Source organism: Herpailurus yagouaroundi, unplaced genomic scaffold (assembly GCF_014898765.1).
Source record: "Herpailurus yagouaroundi ecotype Mexico unplaced genomic scaffold, PumYag 201, whole genome shotgun sequence".
NCBI lineage: Eukaryota > Metazoa > Chordata > Mammalia > Carnivora > Felidae > Herpailurus > Herpailurus yagouaroundi.
The window spans coordinates 3,211,150-3,230,788 of record NW_024412432.1 but is presented as its reverse complement, the minus strand read 5'-3'; the positions used below and the strand labels follow the sequence as shown (position 1 = coordinate 3,230,788).

Sequence of the window (19,639 nt, the reverse complement as noted above, 5' to 3'; positions counted from 1 at the left end):
ATATTATCAGGTTTTAGCCAGGAAAAATGGTAACATTTCTGGCAGATTAAATATGGATCTGAAAAGACATCCTCAAAGAGAGTGTAAACAGTACTACTTTGACAAGAGCTAGAGCCACTCCCAAAGATAACTGAAGACAGAGCCCAGGCAAGTGGAAAGCCAAGCCACCTTCTGAGGATGTAAAACCAGAGGGACAAGAAGGAAAAAGTTATTCCTAGGGGGAAAAGGATCCATAACCAATGAGTCTGGACTTGGAAAGGAAGGGATAATGTGAATTTTTATTTGTCACCTGGGCTCAGGAGGAATTGATTTAAAAATGGGACAAACAGGGAAGCTTATCTCAAAACTTAAGAAAGAAAAACACATGAGTTTCTGATTAAACCAAACCATCTAAAAAACCATCCTCTTTTCTTCTGAGATGTTAGAGCCACCACGGTGGAGAACAAACATTGAATATATCCTCTGGCGTGTTTGCACAGGGCTGGGGAGGAAGGTTGAGGATGTGGGTTGTGCAGGGGACTTGCCAAACTGCTCCCTGCCCTGAGACCACCGCTGCCTCCAGGGCATGTGGACAGGGACACATGGCACTGCCATCCCACAGTCCAGCTCAAGGGGTGTATCATGGGGCCACTACCTTTTGGCGGCAGTTCCAGATGGCCCCGCCCCTCAGGACTGACCCAGTCACAGGTGCAGGTCTAGTTTAGGGTCCCAGGCTATGCATTAAGGCCCTGGTTTTCCCAGGGCCAGCTCCCCCTCCCACCCCACTGTGTGTCTCAATGTGATTGTCTCAGCCTGCCTGTGCACAGAGCCTCTGGGTTCTGCCTACTGGCAAGTGAAAAGGCTGGGTCTCACTTGCCCAGGGCAAGTGGTATGTGACTCAGTTGACCTGGAGAAGGAAAAGTTGGGGAACTAGAGACTGTGCTTGAGGAGAGGTCCATACCTTCCCTGGGGACCCAGATCAACTAATTACCCCTAATTCATGTGCTGGCAGGTGGTTCATGATTAGAAGTCACTTGGGAGCCCCAAGTAGGTTTCCAGCCTCAGCCTACATGTCCTTTCATCCTAGAGTTTTGGATTAAAATCTCCCTGAGCACTGAGAACACCATAATCTAGTCTAGCAGTTCCTGATTATCTCAGGCAAAGGTGGGTGCAAGTGGAGGAGGCAGAGCCCAGAGACAGATTTATTATCACTATTTCAGGATGGGATGCTTCTGGATTTTGGAAGAATCTGGAGTGTACTGTCAATCCCCAAACAGTTTCCCAAATCCTTAGAAGGAAATGGGCACATGGGAAGGGTGGCCAGGGAAGGCGTGGTAGTCTGTAATTCTCCTTTCCTGTGTCTTCCAGGCTGGGATTCTTCTCCCTTATTATGTCCTTCTCAAAGCCAACAGAAAGGAGTTCTTTTCAGACAAATATGGTTTAATAAAAGGAGGAAAGGTGGAATGTAGAAACTGCTTTTTCCTCCCCATTCTCTGCATTATGGATGTTTTTCAGTATCCAATGAGCTTTTCTTGAGATTTAATTTAAAACCTTCAGAAAGACATTTATTTCAAGCAAAAAAGTATTTACCGGGAGACCGTTAATTTGCCCTCTGATGACTGGTTTTGCTCTCCTTATAAACAGGATTCCACACATCTAGACAGTGGTTCAGGACCTCCTTCTCTAGACCTACATTCATGAGACACCCCAGTGATCTTCCTCACACGTTGTCTCCAGCACTTCTCTGTTCCAGGAAAGCAGTGATCAAAGGGATTCTGTACACAGGCTGAGTCAGGGCTGGGTCAGCTGGGCCATTCTACAGCTCTCCCGTTGTGGAGCCCTGGCAGGCTCTGCAACATCCTCAGCCTCAGTTTCCTCAGTGAGGACATGGAATAATAATTAGGTTTTCCTCAGAGGATTCTTGTGAAGATTAAATGAGATAATACATATCAGGCATGAGCATACAGTAGGGCTAATTTACTACTGCTTCCTTGTGAGGGCTGTTGAAAAGAAATCCACAGGCCCAAAATGATGTCGCTTAGGTTAAGGGCCCAAGTCCGGAAACCAAGACTTAATACCTAACCCAACTGCAGGTTCAACACTCAGCAAGGTAACCTTGAAAGAGTCAACCTGGAATTTCCTGGTCCACACTGGGGAATCTACTAAGAGCACCTCTGCTCTTCGTAGCAGGGCCACCTTTTCCAAACAATGAATTCCTTACTAATAAACTCCTTACTTCTTCTTTTTATGCTTTTTTCTCTGCCTTTTAAAACATTTCTTTTGTTTAGCTCAGGGAGGGGCAGGGAGAGAGGACAAGCAATTCCATACTGTCAGCACAGAGCCTGACTAGCGGCTCTCTCTCAGGAACCATGAGATCATGACCTGAGCTGAAATCAAGAATCTGATACTTAACCAACTGAGCCACGCAGTGGCTGGGTCAGTCCTGAGGGGCGGGGCCATCTGGAACTGCCGCCAAAAGGTAGTGGCCCCATGATACACCCCTCGAGCTGGACTGTGGGATGGCAGTGCCATGTGTCCCTGTCCACATGCCCTGGAGGCAGCGGTGGTCTCAGGGCAGGGAACAGTTTGGCAAGTCCCCTGCACAACCCACATCCTCAACCTTCCTCCCCAGCCCTGTGCAAACACATCAGAGGATATATTCAATGTTTGTTCTCCACCGTGGTGGCTCTAACATCTCAGAAGAAAAGAGGATGGTTTTTTAGATGGTTTGGTTTAATCAGAAACTCATGTGTTTTTCTTTCTTAAGTTTTGAGATAAGCTTCCTTCTTCTCTCTTCCTTGTTGCCCTTTTCTTGGGAATAGCTTTAGCTGCTCCACAACTCAATCAGAGCTCTGATGCACATTGATCCCAGTGGAAGGCAACACACAGGAAGCTATATGGAGTAACATCTAACCTGTCCAGAGGGACCCCTGCAGAGAACGTTCCATGTTGGTAGGAGTTCAGAGCAGAGAGTAGCTTCCTGAACCCACTCTTACCAAGGCAATAAGCAGGGCACCATGGCTGTGCACAATGTGGGCATATGTCCTGCTCTGTGCTTGCTGGGGAACAGATCCCAGAAGCATCAGGCCATCTTTGGCTATGTTTTCTCCTTCTTTGTGAGCACATCCACTTGGAGCAGGTGAGTTGGTTTAAATAGAAATAAAGATCATAGGGAAGGATTTAAGGTGGCAGAACAGCATGGACACTGAATTGTCTCATCACTGAAATGCAGCTACATCACCACCAAACCATTTTGAGCACCTAGGAAATTGATCTGAGGATTAGTGCAACAATCTGCATAACTTGAGCTACAGAACTCAGCAGGTCCATGGTGTGGAGAAGTCAGGTGGGGGAGAGGAAAGCCCTGGAGGGAAGGGAGCCACTTTCATGGAGAGAGAACAGAGAGAGAAAGAGAAATAGGGAGAGTGCTGCACATCGGGATCATGCACTAAAAGCACTCTCCCTGAAAGTAGCTGGAAAGAAAGAGAAAGTGAAAATACTCGCAGGGGACGGAACAAGAAATCTGTTCCCCAAAATCATTTACAGGGAGAAAGAAGACGGTTTCAATACCACCAGGATTCTATAAAGAGTGGAGAGCAGAGTGAAACTTCAGAGTTCAGTTCCTGGCTGTGCTCTGATGAGGAAGCAGGGCAAATCCCTAGGAACAGGAAGTGGGGTCTGACTGATCTGTGTGCCACATGGGAAGAAGCGGTTCCCCTGCTTGGAGTTCATTTGGTAGAGGCCAAAGATCCCAGTGGACCACAGAGGGTAGCTAAGTTTGTGGTTATTGGGATAAAGATGCCAGACTGCAGTAAACCTGGCTCCTGCTGTGTGTTGTGGTTTGTCATAATCTCTGAACCTCTGTCACTGCATGACTGCACACACATTTTCTGGGGCAAGGCGGCACCTGGCCCTTGCTCAGCGAGACCCTCCCCCAGAGATTTGGCATGGATACAAACCACAGTGTTCTCTGAATTAGGGGATTTTGAAACACAGCCCCGAGATAAAACTCTAGAGGGAGGTGCCGCCTGGACGTCAGACAGCTTGGACATGGACAAGATAGATACAGGGAGTGGACAAAGACCTGAGACAAAGGAGGGATGCTTAATCGCGGGTGGGTAAGAACACAAAATTCCTGTGCCAGAGACTAGGTAACTAGGTGAAGCTATCTCACACATGCGCATGCACACACTCACACTGATCCATCCCAGTAAGCTAAGCAGCGCCACCTAGTGAAGAAAGGAGCTGTTAAACCAAGTCCTGCCTAACTGACTCCTCCAAGCACACCCTCCAGAAGATCAGCACAAGTCACTCCACCTGGTTAGATTACAGACTGTTGGGGTACCTGGGTGGCTCAGTTGGTTAAGTGTCCAACTTCGGCTCAGGTCATGATCTCATAGTCTGTGTGTTCAAGCCCTGTGTCAGTATCTGTCCTGACAGCTCAGAGCCTGGAGCCTGCTTCAGATTCTGTGTCTCCCTCTTTCTCTCTACCCCTCCCGCACTCACACTTTGTGTGTGTGTGTGTCTCTCTCTCAAAAATAAATAAACATTAAATAAAAAATTTTTTAAAGGTTATGGATTGTAGAATGCTTCATAGTTTCAGTTCTAGGAGAAACTGGATGTAACTTCATTCAGGTGTCATTCTTTCTTGCTGGTTCCCTTACTTGTTCGTTTTATGTACCTCTGTTTTTGCTTAAGTTGTTTTCTTTTCTCTCTCTTTTTTGGATATACAAAAATTTTTTTTTCTTTTTTTACTTTATCTTTTATTTTTAAAATTTTTTCTCTATTTCATTTTCTTTATTATACATTTTTTAACTTTTAAATGTTTTCTTACCTTTTTTTCTTTCCTTTCCCTTTTTTCTCTATTCTCTCATGCTTCTTTCAACAATCTGACTGAAAGACAGCTAGGACCTAGCTTTCTTTATTTGTTTTTTTGCTTTGTTTTTCATTTTTCATTTTTTTTTTACTTTATTAGTTCCTTTTATCCCTTCAAAATGATGAAATGAAGGAATTCATCCCAAAAGAAAGAACAGGAAGAAATGACAGTCAGGACTCATCAACAAGATTTCTGAACTAGAATTGAAAACCATAATAATAAGAATACTACCTGGGGTTGAAAAAGGTATAGAAGATACGAGGGAATCCCTTTTTGTAGAGATAAAAGAAATAAAATATAAAAATACTATAACAGATACCATCTCAAATGGGTGCAACGATGGCAATAATTGACAAAGCAAAGCAGTGAATCAGGGATAGAAAAGATAAAATTATGGAGGGGCACCTGGGTGGCTCAGTCAGTTAAGCATCCAACTTCAGCTGTGATCTCACAGTCTGTGAGTTCAAGCCCTGTTTTGACCTCTGTGCTGACAGCTCAGAGCCTGGAGCCTGCTTCAGATTCTGTGTCTCCCTCTCTCTCTGCTCCTCCCCTGCTCATGCTCTGTCTCTCTCTGTCTCAAAAATAAATAAAAACATTTAAAAAATGTTTAAAAAAAGATAAAATTATGGTGAATGGTGAAGCAGAAAATAAGAGGAAAACAAAGGCAAAAGATCATGATACAAGATTAGAGAACTCAGTGACTTATTAAAAAGGAATAACATCCAAATCATAGGAATCCCAGAAGATGAAGAAAGAGAAAAAGGGGCAGAATGTATATGTGAGAAAATTATAGTGGGAAACTTTCCTAATCTGGGGAAGGACACAAACATCAAAATCCAGGAAGCACAGAGATCTCTCATTAGATTCAACAAAACCCACCACCATTAAGACATACCATAGTCGGGGCGCCTGGGTGGCGCAGTCGGTTAAGCGTCCGACTTCAGCCACGTCATGATCTCGCGGTCCGTGAGTTCGAGCCCTGCATCAGGCTCTGGGCTGATGGCTCAGAGCCTGGAGCCTGTTTCTGATTCTGTGTCTCCCTCTCTCTCTGCTCCTCCCCCGTTCATGCTTTGTCTCTCTCTGTCCCCAAAATAAATAAACGTTGAAAAAAAAATTTAAAAAAAAAGACATACCATAGTCAAATTCACAAAATAGACAAGGAAGGAATTATAAAAGCAGCAAGGGGAAAAAAGTCCTTAACATATAAGGGAAGACATATCAGGTACACAGCAGACTTATCCACAGAAACTTGGCAGGCAAGAAAGGAGTGGCAAGATATATTACACGTGATGAATCAGAAAAATATGCAGCCAAGAATTCTTTAACCAGCAAGGCTCTCATTCAAAACAGAAGGAGAGATAAAGAGTCTCCCAAACAAAAACTAAAAGAATTTGTGACCACTAAACCAGCCCTGCGAGAAATTTCAAGGAGGACTCTGAGTGGAGAAAGATAAAACATCAAAGACCAAAAGCAACAAAGACTAGAAAAGACCAGAGAACATTACCAGAAACACCAACTCTACAGGCAATAGAGTGGAACTAAATTCATATCTTTCAATACTCACTCTAAATGTAAATGGACTAAATGCTTCAATCAAAAGACATAAAACATCAGAATGGATAAGAAAACAAGACCCATCGATAGGTTGAGTCCAAGACACTCATTTTAGACCTGAAGAAACTATAAGATTGAAAGTAAGAGGATGGAGAGCCATCTATCATGCTAATGGTTGTCAAAAGAAAGCTGGAGCAGCCATACTTATATAAGACAAACTAGATTTTAAAATAAAGACTGTGACAAGAGATAAAGAAGGGCATTATAATATATTTAAGGGGTCTATCCACTAAGAAGATCTAACAATTGTAAATATTTATGCACCCAACATGAAAGCACCCAATATATAAATCAATTAATCACAAACATAAAGCAACTCATTGATAATAATACCATAATAGTTGGGGACTTCCACACCCCAATTATAGCAATAGACAGATCATGTAAGCAGAAAATTAATAAGGAAACAATGACTTTGAATGACACACTAGACCGGATAGACTTAACAGATTCATTCAGAATGTTTCATTCTAAAGCAGCAGAATACACATTCTTCTCGAGTTCTCATGGAACATTCTCCAGAATAGATCACATACTGCCTCAGAAATCAGCCCTCAACAAGTACAAAAAGATTGATATCATGACTTGCATATTTTCAGATCTCAATGCTATGAAACTCAAGATCAACCACAAGAAACAACTTGGAAAGACCAAGAATACTTGGAGATCAAAGAATACCTTACTAAAGAATGAATGGGTTAACCAAGAAATTAAAGAGGAAATTTAAAAGTATATGGAAACCAATGAAAATGAAACATGACACCTCAAAACCTCTGAAATGCAGCAAAATCAGTCATAAGAGGGAAGTATATAGCAATCCAGGCCTTCCTAAAGAAGGAAGAAAGGTCTCAGATATACAACTTAACCTTACACCTAAAACAGATTGAAAAAGAACAGAAAATAAAGCCCAAAACCATCAGAAGAAGGGAAATTAGTGAAGATTAGAGCAGAAAGCCATGATATAAAAAAACAAAACAAAACAAAACAGTAGAACAGATCAATGAAACTAGGAGTTGTTTCTTTGAAAGAATTAACAAAACTGTAAACCTGTAGCCAGGTTGATCAAAAAGAAAAAGAGAAGGGCCCAAATAAATAAAATCATGAATCAAAGAGGAGAGATCACAACCAACACTGCAGAAATACAAACAATAATAAGAGAATCTTATGAGCAATTATATGCCAACAAATTGGGCAAACTGGAAGAAATGGACAACTTCCTAGAAACATATAAACTACCAAACTGAAACAGGAAGAAATAGAAAATTTGAACAGATCCACAACCAATAAAGAAACTGAGTCAGTAATCAAAAATCTCCCAACAAATAAGAGTCCAGGGCAGGATGGCTTTCCAGGGAAATACTACCAAACATTTAAAGAGAGTCAACACCTATTCTTTTGAAGCTGCTCAAAAAAATAGAAATAGAAAGAAAACTTCCAAACTTGTTCTAGGAGGCCAATAGTACCTTGATTCCAAAACCAAAGACCCCACTGAAAAGAAGAACTACAGACCAATTTCCCTGATGAACATGGTTGCAAAAATTCTCAACAAGATAGTAGCAAACCAGTTCCAACAATACATTAAAAGATTTATTCACCACGATCAAGTGGGATTTATTCCTGGGATGCAGGGCTGGTTCAGTATCTGCAAATCAATCAATGTAACATACCACATTAATGAAAGAAAGGATAAGAACCACCTGATCCTCTCATTGATGCAGAGAAAACACTTGACAAAACACAGCATTGTTTCTTGATAAACCCTCAAGAAAGTAAGGATAGAAGGAACATAGGTCAATATCTTAAAGGCCATATACAAAAAACTCACAGCTAATATCATCCTCAATTTGGAAACACTGAGAGCTTTTCCCTTAATGGTCAAGAACACGACAAGAGACATTCACTCTCACCACTGTTCTTCAACAGAGTGTTGGAAGTCCTAGCCTCAGACAACAAGAAGAAATAAAAGGCATCCAAATTGGCAAGGGGGAAGTTGAACGCTCACTCTTTGCAGAAGACATGATACTCTACATGGAAAACCCAAAAGACTCCACGAAGAAACTGCTGGAGCTGATACATGAATTCAACAAAGTCACAAGATATAAAATCAATGTACAGAAATTGGTTGCATTTCTATACACCAATAATAAAGAAACAGAATGAGAAATCAAGGAATTGATACCATTTACAATTGTACTGAAACCCATAAAATACCTAGGAATAAACCTAACCAAAGAGGTAAAAAATCTATACAATGAAAACCATACAAAGCTTATGAAAGAAATTGAAGAAGACACAAACTAATGGAAAAGCATTCCATGCTTGTGGATTGGAAGAACAAATATTATTAAAATGTCGATACTGCCCAAAGCAATCTACATATTCAATGGGATCCCTATCAAAATAATGCCAGCATTCCTCACAGAGCTAGAATAAACAATTCCAAAATTTGTACAGAACCAGAAAAGACCCCTAATAGCCAAAGTAATGTTTAAAAAGAAAACCAAACCCAGAGGCATCACAGTTCTGGACTTCAAGCTATAATACAAAACTAAAGCTAAAATACAAATCAAGACAGTAGTATGGTACTGGAACAAAAACAGACACATAGACCAGTGGAACAGAATAAAGAACCCATAAATGGACCCACAAACATGACCAACTAATCTTTGACAAAGCAGGAAAGAATATCCAATAAAATAAAGACAGACTCTTCAGCAAATGGTGTTGGGAAAAGTGGACAGCGAAATGCAGAAGAATGCACCTGGACCACTTTTTTACATGCTACACAAAAATAAACTCAAAATGGATGAAAGATCTAAATGTAAGACAGGAAGCCATCAAAATCCTCGAGGAGAAAACAGGCAAAAACTTCTTGGACCTTGGCCACAGCAACTTCTTACTCAACATGTCTCTGAAGGCAAGGGAAATAAAAATAAAAATGAACTATTGAGACCTCATCAAGATAAAAAACTTCTGCACAGCATAGGAAACAATCAATAAAACTAAAAGGTAACTGACAGATATTTGCAAATGACATATCAGATAAAGGGTTAGTATGCAAAATCTATAAAGAATTTATCAAGCTCAACACTCAAAAAACAACTAATCCAGTGAAGAAATGGGCAAAACACATGAATAGACACTTCTCCAAAGAAGACATCCAGATGGCTAACAGACACATGAAAAAAATGGTCAACATCACTCATCATCAGGGAAATACATATCAAAACCCCAATGAGATACCATCTCACACCAGTCAGAAATGCTAAAACTAACAACTCAGGCAACAACAGATGTTGGTGAAGAGACAGAGAAAGAGGAACACTTTTTCACTGCTGGTAGGAATGCAAAGTGGTGCAGCCACTCTGGAAAACAGTATGGAGGTTCCTTAAAAAATTAAAAATAGAACTACCCTACCATCCAGCAATTGCACTACTAGGCATTTACCCAAATGATACAGGAGTGCTGATTTTAAAGGGCACATGCACCCCAATGTTTATAGCAGCACTATTGACAACAGCCAAAGCATGGAAAGAGCCCAAAAGTCCATCGACAGATGAATGGATAAAGAATAAGTGGTATATATATATATATATATATATATATATATATATGTATGTATACACACACACACACACACACACACACTGGAATATATTACTTGGGGATCAAAAAAATGAAATCTTGCCATTTGCAACAACATGGATGGAACTGGAGTGAATTACGCCATGCAAAATAAGTCAGTCAGAGAAAGACAAATATCATATGATTTCACTTATATGTGTAATTTAATAAATAAAAACAGATGAACATAGGGGAAGGGAAGCAAAAATAAGATAAAAACTGAGAGGGAGACAAACCGTAAGAGCCTCTTAAATACAGGGAACAAACTGAGGGTTGTTGGTGGGGTGTTAAGGGTGGGGATGGGAGAAATGGGTTCAGGGCATTAAGGATGGCACTTGTTGGGATGAGCACTGAGTGTTGTATGTAAGTGATGAATCACTAAATTGTATTCCTGAAATCATTATTACACTGCAGGTTAACTAACTTGGAATATATAAAAGATAATTAAAATATAAAATAAAATTAGATCTTTAGCACACACACACAAGAAGAAATAAAGATGATAGGTTATTTGTTTTTCTGCAGGATGAAAAAGGGTGGAGAGGAGTGAGTGAGAGGAATAAAAAAATGATTGAACAGCACAATCAGGAATATGACCAAGGGAAACATAGCTTCATGATGGCAATGAGTGACATTGGTGACATGGTGAGTGTGGCATGAATTGCTGACCATTTGTGCTTCATCTCCCTGGTACTATACCAAAAAAAATCTCCTGCTTGTTAACATTCTATTTCCTTTTTCTTGAAGACCAATGAAGAATTCAGGCATGTGACGAATGGCCCTCAAATCCAGAAGCACAAGAAGGGGAAAGCATTTTGAGCATCTCTCTTTGCTGAGTTCCCTTCATCTGTGGACTGGAGAGAGAAAGACTATGTAACTCCCGTGAAGGATCAGGTGTGACAATATTTAGCAGGTTCCTCTCAAGAATAAAGGCAAAAGGAATCAATGTCCTTGCTATGGTAGGCTGAGAAACAATGTGCAGTTCGCTATGTTTTAACAGAGTTTCAGATGTATGGGATGCTCTCAAATCTTGCTATTTGTTTTGTTGACTGAGAGCTTTATAATTAGGTTTGTGGCTTATGTTGGGTTTTTAGTGCAACTGGTGCCCTTGAAGGACAGATGTTCCGGAAAACTGGTAAACTTGTTTCTCTGAGTGAGCAGAACCTGGTGGACTGCTCTCTGTCTAAAGGCAATGGAGGCTTCAGTGGTGGCCTAGTGGTTTGTGTCTTCCAGTATGTTAAGGAGAATGGAGTCCTAGGCTCAGACAGGTCCTATCCTTATCCTGCACAGGTAAACAGAGCTCCTGGTCTTCCTATCAAAGTTGAGCATTTTCAGGAAGCAGAGATATCATATTTAATATTCTCATTTTAGATTGTAGTCTTAGTATCTGCAAACTTTCAGAACTGTCATTAAATTTTGTTAGCCTTGCACAGTTCTCTGCTCATATTACCATATTACTGTTCCTACATCTCTGCTATGTGGTGATATACATGCTGCCTTATATATAGTACAGATTTCTCCAGAATGAAAAATTTCTCAGGGCAGGTAGACCATGAATTTCTTATTTAAATAGACACCTTCTACTGTTCATTTCAAAACAACCAATAGCATTTCAGGTCCTGGGATTCTTAATACCCAACTTGAATTGAAAACCATTCAGCTACAAACTGTCTTGCACTCATTTTCCCCTGGAGGTGGATCATAGTGATCAGGTCTCTTTCCCTTTCCCTTTGAAAGGATGAATCCTGCCTTTCACACAATCCAGAATATTCAGCTGCTGATGTGACTGTCTCCTGGGAGTCTATGGGCTGGGAGATTATGATCACAGAGGCAAGTGTGGGGCCCATCTCTGTTGCTATCGATGCAACCTTATATTCTTTCTAGTTCTAGAAAAAAGGTAAACATTTATCTATGTAGAAATGTGGGCAGAGAAGTGGGAAAACCACCATGATATATGACAAGATTGACTCTTTGGTATGTATAATTTAATGTAGAATTTTTCTGGGTTTGGATTTAACACAATTGTTCATTCTGTACATGTAATATTTGTGCCTGATGTATCCACTGACATGACTGGATCTATATTCCCCATATTTTCAGCACTTCATACGTATACTTAAAGATGACATAATTCTATCAGTATACCTTACCTTACTTTCCATTTTACAAATTATTACATATTTCAAATTTTCTGAATGATTTTACTACAAAAAATTGGAACAAAGCCCTTGGCTCAAGTAATTTTGTGTTCTGTGCTCTTCCTTAGGCTGACATCCTCAAAGTAGAATGAGAAGATTTTCACAAATGGTTGTTTATGCCTCTTGTCTAGTTGTTTATTTTTAAATTTGTTAAATTAATTTATTTATTTTGAGAGAGAGACAGCACAAGTGTGGGAGGAACAGAGATAGAGGGAGCAAGAAAGAGAATCCAAGCAGGCTCCACACTGTCAGTGCAGAGGCTGATGTGGGGCTCGAACTCACGAACCATGACATCATAACTTGAGCTGAAATCAAGAGTCAGAGGCTTAACCAACTGAGCCACCCAGATGTATCTATGTTTTTTAACTTTTTAAAAATGTTTATTCATTTATTTTTGAGAGAAAGAGAGAGAGAGAGAGATCATGAGCATGTGAGAGGCAGAGAAAGAGAGGGAGAGAGAGAATCCTAAGAAGGCTCACATTGTTAGTACAGAGCCTGATGTGGGGCTGGATCTCATGAACAGTGAGATCGTGATCTGAACAGAGACTAAGAGACAGATGCTTAACCAACTGAGTCACCCAGGTGCCCTTATCCACTTGTTTAAAAACGAGAGTGCACCACTTTGTATTTATTCCAGTATTAGATGAGAACCTAAATTATTAGCATAGTCAAAAAAGATGTCTTTTAAATATTATCTGCCTTTGTGTCATTTTAACAAGTTTTGAAATGTTTCCCATACTATGGTTGATAGGTTGAGTTACTATCACGTGTGTCTGGGGTATTCTCAACCCAACATTGAATTTTCCTTTTCCAGGTATCTACTATGATCCAAAGAGCAGCAGTGAAAACCTGAATCACAGTGTTCTGGTGGTTGGCTATGGCTTTGAAGGAGAACAATTGGATAACAAAAAATCTTAGGTTGTCAAGAACAGGTATAAAATGCCAAAAATACTTCTCTTTGAAACTGAAAAGATTTCCCTTTATAAATCAGTGCTTGGATGCAGATCCTCAAACCCTTTGAGCACAATTCTGAAATCCCAGCAGTGTTTACCTCACTTAGGGGGAACACAGACATTTTTATCTCATGATAACATTAAGATACTGACTCAGGGTGCCTGGGTAGCTCAGTCTGTTAAGCATTCAACTTCAGCTTGGAACAGAATCTCACAGTTTGTGAGTCTGAGCCTTTCTTTGGGCTCTGTGCGGACAGCACAGAGCCTGGGGGCTACTTCGGATTCTGGGTCTCCCTCTCTCTCTGTCCCTTCCCTGTTTGTGCTCTGTCTCTCTCAAAAATTAATAGACATTTAAAAAAATTATAAAAAAGGATACTGTCTCAGTCTTTCTAGGGTATTGATATAATTATGATACCATTATATTTCTAAATTGGAAATGGAATTTTTTTTCTTATTTTGGAAACATATCTGGCCCCAAGAGTTTCCTTTTCCTGCTCATGTTGCAGTCCATTAAAGGTTTTGGGATAGAATTCTGTGCAGGGTTAAAACCCAACCATGAACAAGAATGGCCTCTCCTGATTCTTCCTGAATCTGTGTTGGCCTGTGGTGCACTGCTCAGTAACAGGTACTATTGTTCATGAAGATAAATGTGTTTGATTGTTTGAGTAAAATGTCAAACCCTGTGTTCTTTTAGCTGGGGTACATCATCCGCTACATACTGATGGTCAAGGACCGGGACAACCCCTGTGGAACCAGGGCCTGCTTTCCTACAGTGTGAGATGATAGTGTAAGAAAAGGCTTGACTCGGGACAGAATTTGCTGAAGAGGATTTTATCTTAACAGTGACCAGACCTTACTGTGTGAGATAAAATACTTGAACGGTTGAAGATCCAAGTTGTGAATTGATTTTGTGACAGTTTATGCCGGTAATGTTCCCAACTCTCTCATTATTGCTGTAAATAGCTTTGTATGAACTTATCAAATAACTTGTAAAATTCATCTTTTATTTTTATTTACTTATTTTGAAAGATTTATTTATTTTAGAGAGAGTGTGTATGTGCAAGGGGATGGGCAGAGGGAGAGGGAGAGGAAAGAATCCTCAAGCAGGCTCCCTGATGAGTGTGAAACCCAATGGACATGGGGCTCGATCCCAGGACCCTGAGATCATGACCTGAGCCAAAATGAAGAGCTGGACGCTCAACCATCTGGAACATGCAGGTGCTCCAAAACTGCATATTTTAAAATGATGTATGAAGTTTTTCCTTTTAAAATAAAGACATTTCAAAGTGGAAGTAGGGTAAGTTTTTAATTAATTAAATTTTCATAGAGTTAAAAATGCTATTGGTGTCTAGGAACCAATGTGCCAGTGACTGAATGTGCCAGTGGCCCACTAGGAGAATGCTGGATGGTGTCTGGTTCTTGTGGTTGTCAATAAGCACATGTCATGGCAGCTGCCCTTTGGCTGTGTCCGTCCCAACGCTTGAATAGAGCAAAATATGAACAATGATCTGTAAGGACAAAGGTACATTCTTTCAATGAGGAAAAACTTGACATGTTAGAAAAGTGAACATACATACATTGGATTTCCAAGGTAGAATAGTGCCTTAAAGATCATGGTCATTTGACCTCAAATGGTTACAACCCACCCAAGTACAGGACAGATGTCACGGTCAGTTTCAGGTGCATCTTCCCCAAATGCCAGAGAAGATCATGTAACCTCTTTGCGGGTGAGGAAGAACCGGATGCAGTGGGTTGTAGGAATGTGTATCTTGGGTCCACAAGGGTTAAGGGTAAACCCCAGACATGAGGCCAGCTTCAAAAATAGAACTGGGCCTCAGAGGTGGCAGACAGGTGAGGACATCCAAAGTGATCATCTGAGGCCTCATTTACACCCAGCCACTTAAGCCCAGAATTGATTAAAAGAAGACATTCTGCCTACTGTTCGCAGGCTAAAGAAGCACATAGTTCCATTTTCTCTCTGCAGGTTGACTCATGTTCCCGCTCAGAAAGCATGAGGAGAAGATGTAAGTTGTAGTTAATAGACCCCGTAACCGGTCATGAGCACATGAGGTGGAAGACAGCAGGTCTCAGCCCACAAGACCTCCAGCACCTTGAGACAAGTCCCTTTGGACTGGGCCACTTGTCATGCCAGAAGGACCCTCCATGAGACTTCCCTCCTAGACGCTTACATTTCCAACTGTTTAACCTAAAATGACAAATGTGGTGTGTGCAGGGACATTCTGTGGGCTTCCTGACAGTGCTGTCAGGGGCAGTCACAGGAGAGGTGGGGACTCCCCAGCGGAATCCCTTCTGCCAGGGGGAAACTGTATTGGAACAACCAGAACTGATGCAGCACCTGCTGGGTCTCAGCCATCACCTGGTGGAAGGGACATCCCCAACCGCCAGGAGGAGCAGGTGCTGGGAGGGGGAGGAGGTAGCTCAGAACAGCAGGAGGAAGAGGTGTCTGATGAGAACCCAGAGGAGCCAGTCAGGGGGACAGGAGAAAAGAGGGGTGTCTGAGCAGAGGCTCAGACTCAGAACCCCGGAGAAAAGAGACAGTGTATCTAGAGAACATGGAAAGAGAATGAGGTGAGGGTGTGGGGAGATGAGGCTGGGTCCACACGAGGGTTTTAGGACAGGGGGGAACGACTGGGGAAGCAATGGAGAGACTGGTAATGTAAACACACTCTCGGAATCCTCGCAGCTCTGTGATTTTGTCAAAAAACGTCTCTCCCGTTTCCCACCTGGGCTCAGGGGCATGGTTCTTCCTGGAAGTCTCTCCAAGAGCTGGAACCCCCTGTTGCTTGGGATGGTCTGGTGTCCACGCAGGCCCACTGGTGGGATGTCCTAGATGCAGGTGTGGGCGGGGCGTTCTGCCTGGGCTGGTGACCAGAGAGCTTGCCCAGCCCTCCCCATTGCTTGGGCTCCCACAGTTTGAAGGGGTCTCTGAGTTCAAGTCCCAACAACAGTTGTGCCAGGACGCTCACAAGGAGCTCCAGACTCCTATGGCCTGACCTTGGTCCTTGGTGAGACTCTGCTCCTGCAGGTATTTGGAGCCTGTCACCAGGGATGGCCCAGGGACCCGGAGACGGGCTGAGACCCTACCTCATGATGGGGAGAGCCAAGGCCACTGAGCAGAGGGGTGTGTGGGGTGAAGACAAGGCTGGGGCCATCTTTGGAACATGCAGTCTGCCACAGTCGGTCTCTGAACATCCCCTAGAAAGGACTCCTTGTGACTGTCATCTTGCTTCACCACGACAGGCTCGCTCAGCCTGTTGTCCACACTGTCCTGGGAGTTCAGACCAAGACTCTGAGAACATGTGCAGGTGCCAATGTGAGGGAAACCAGGAAGAGCTGGCTGATGTGTGAACTTCAGATATTAGAAGCTTGTGTACTTTTCAAAGTTATGTATATTTTTTAAACTTGTGAAAAGTTCCAAAGTGCATCTTGGGAGTTTTCAGAATGGTTGTGTTTTCTAAGTTTGTCTCCCTTTAGACTGAGCAACTTTTCACCAGCACTGCCTTCAAGGTAATTAGAACGAGTAAGCTGGAGTCAGTGGAGGGCAGTGCTGGGTGGGGCACAGACATGCCCTCCCTCAGCTGCCCAGGAGCAAGCCAGCCTTGGGTCAGAGAGGCTTCTGGAAGTTCTCTGGGACTTCAGCAGTGTGCCATGGCTACCATGCCCCTAGGGTCTTCAGAGTGCAAGGACCAGAGGGGCTCAGGCGGAGGGGATCTCCTCAATCCTGCACACTGGACAGAAGTGATGGCCAAAGTCACGGTGCCAAGATCAACAGCACACAAAACAGAAAGGGCCACAAGTCAGTTATTGCACAGTGTCCCCCAGCACCTGGTGGTACAATTATAGCCAGAATTAGGTTTCTGCCTTTCCCCTGTCACAGGAGAAGAGGACACCAGTGCCCTCAAAAGATTCGGTATGTTAGTAAGCTGTGTGTTACAAACTAGGTGGAGAATGTTTTATTCCACTTGATGAGATACTCCTAATGGATGGTGTTGGTCACAGGACATGGTGACTGCAGTTCAGATGCTTCCCCTGCAGGGGAGGGAGAACCAGGAACTGACTTAAAGGGAAGGGGAAAGGGCAGGCTTTGAAGGTTAAATTAGAGGGGTGGGAGGCAGATTTGCTTCTGGGGTCAAGGGCTTATCTGTAACACTACATGGCATCAGGGAGACATCCAGTGACCCCATTTCTTCCTGCCTGGTAGGCAGCTCTGGGATGAGTGACTGTGTCACAAGAGAACATCTTCAGCCTCTGCCCTGACTGGGTCACAATTCAGGGGAATTACTGGCAGGCTCCCCCAGACCTTTCCCTCCCCTGCAGGGCTTTGTGTCTGAACCTATTGGAATTTGCGGATGAGAAGTTAGAATAAGCACAGCGTCAAGTTCTACAGAGCACTGGGCAGGGGGAGGAATTCACGGGTGACAAGTACCTGCACAGATTATGTTAAATGTGAATGGAATGGCCTCCCTGTGACATACCAAAGACATCAAAGGGAATATCTATAGTGGAATATAATGTGTTGCAGTGTATAAATGCTGGGGCCCAGGGCATGAGGGTTGTAGTGAAATTGGCAGGTATGGGGGCCCGTGCACAGTCACTATGAAGTGCCTGCAGACACCCGTGCATCCTGGAGTGCTGGGATGGCACGCAGACACTGCAACAGCATGCTGACCTGATTTTCATAAGGGCAGCGACAGAATAAGACATGGGTAACATCGCTGACCAGATTACCACTTCCAGGTGTAAAATAAGTAAGTCCCAGGATGTACTGTACAGGATGGGACCACAGTTCATTACACTCTATTCCATATTTGAAAGTTCCTAAGGGAGTAGCTCTTAAAAGTTCTTATCACAAAAATCACAGACCAGGCAGGAGTTCTGAACCTGGAGCAAAATTTAAAATCTGCTCAGGGCCTTGCCTTTTTCTGTAACACACCTTCTGTCACCTGTGTTCAGGATAAGCACTGAGAACCCTTCCTCCAGTAGCTGTGACCCTCACAGAACCTCCAGGCTGGAATCAAACTGCAATTGTTGGGCCCCTTGCAGTCTGGGAAAACCACCCTGGAGGGATCTGTCAAGTGTGGGCTGCTGAGAAGATTCCTCAGAAAACACTGGCCCAGACTCTCCTCTGCCAACTCCACCATGTTCCTGCCCTCACCCTGTCATCCAAGCTAATAGGTAGGTGCCTCATTCTTGGTTCCTGTCTCTCAACTCCGTGCTTGCTTTGTGCAGTCTCCTGTCACAGTCTAGGAGGAGTGCTGGCTTTGTTTTGGTTGCTTGGCTCATGTCACCTGGGTCCTCATACCTTGGTGACCTTAGGTATGGTCAGCCTGGCTGTGGGTCCTGTGTCTACCCCCTTCCTGGCCTGAACTTGCAGATGTCCCAGCAATAGTAAGGACAGGCCTCACAGAAATCACGGTCAAATATCGAAAAGTGCAAATCACAAATGTCAAATTGCAGATGGTGTTGTGTTCTACTTGGGGAGCTACTTGGGGGGCTGGGAAGGGTTCAGTCCTTGAAGACACAACGAGTTTGGATGAGCATAGCTTCCAGATTGCACAGACCAACATTGGGCGCAGGATGGTACCTCCTCTTAGGCTTTCTTCTTGGAATGCTAAGCACACCCAGTGACTGGAGAGCAGAGAGCAGTGCAGTTGGGTTCCTGTGGAATCCCGTTCCTATGCATCTCAAAGTTGATTCTCTTGGAATGAATGCTCTGTAATGAGGTTTCAAGTTGGGATTGTCCACTCACACGGAGCCTCATTGTAGACAAGTTTTGCTACATTCCTCTACTGTCAGCAGACAGTTATGTGTGGATTCACACCCAAAACTGAGGGTTGCCTGTCCTTCCCCAGGGAGAGCCACCTGAGATGAGCATGTGGAACTTGTGTCATCTGGGATGTTGTTTCTGCTGAATCACACCGAGCAAGGGAATTACATCTGGGAAAATAAGAATATAGCCTAGTATTGATTTCAATTTATGACTCAAAATGACTTGTGTACACGATATCACATAGTGTCATATCTGTAGCCACATCAAAAACAATGGTATTATAGATGATGTTTCTATGTGATCCCTCTCTCCATGAGAGGCACATCTGGGTTGAATTTGTCGGGAATGGGGGACAGTTTACTGAGGTTAACATGCCCTTTCCACTTATTTTTTGTGAACACAGAAGAATTGCGACTTTGGGAAGAAATAATACCAAATTGGATTGATGTCTACAATGTTGCTCATACATATTGCTACTACTTTCCGAGCACCAAGTGTGTGCAGAGCACTGGACAAAATACAGTACATGTGACACCTCATAGATGTCCACACGAGAGCCTACAGGGTATCTCTCCACAATTTCACTGAAGCCTGGAGGGGCCAA

At 42.8% G+C, this 19,639-nt stretch overlaps 1 pseudogene; it reads left to right on the top strand.

Moving 5' to 3' along the window:
• The first annotated feature begins 2,764 nt into the window (after positions 1–2,764).
• On the top strand, positions 2,765–15,764 carry LOC121014150 (procathepsin L-like; annotated as a pseudogene).
• The last annotated feature ends 3,875 nt before the right edge of the window (positions 15,765–19,639 follow it).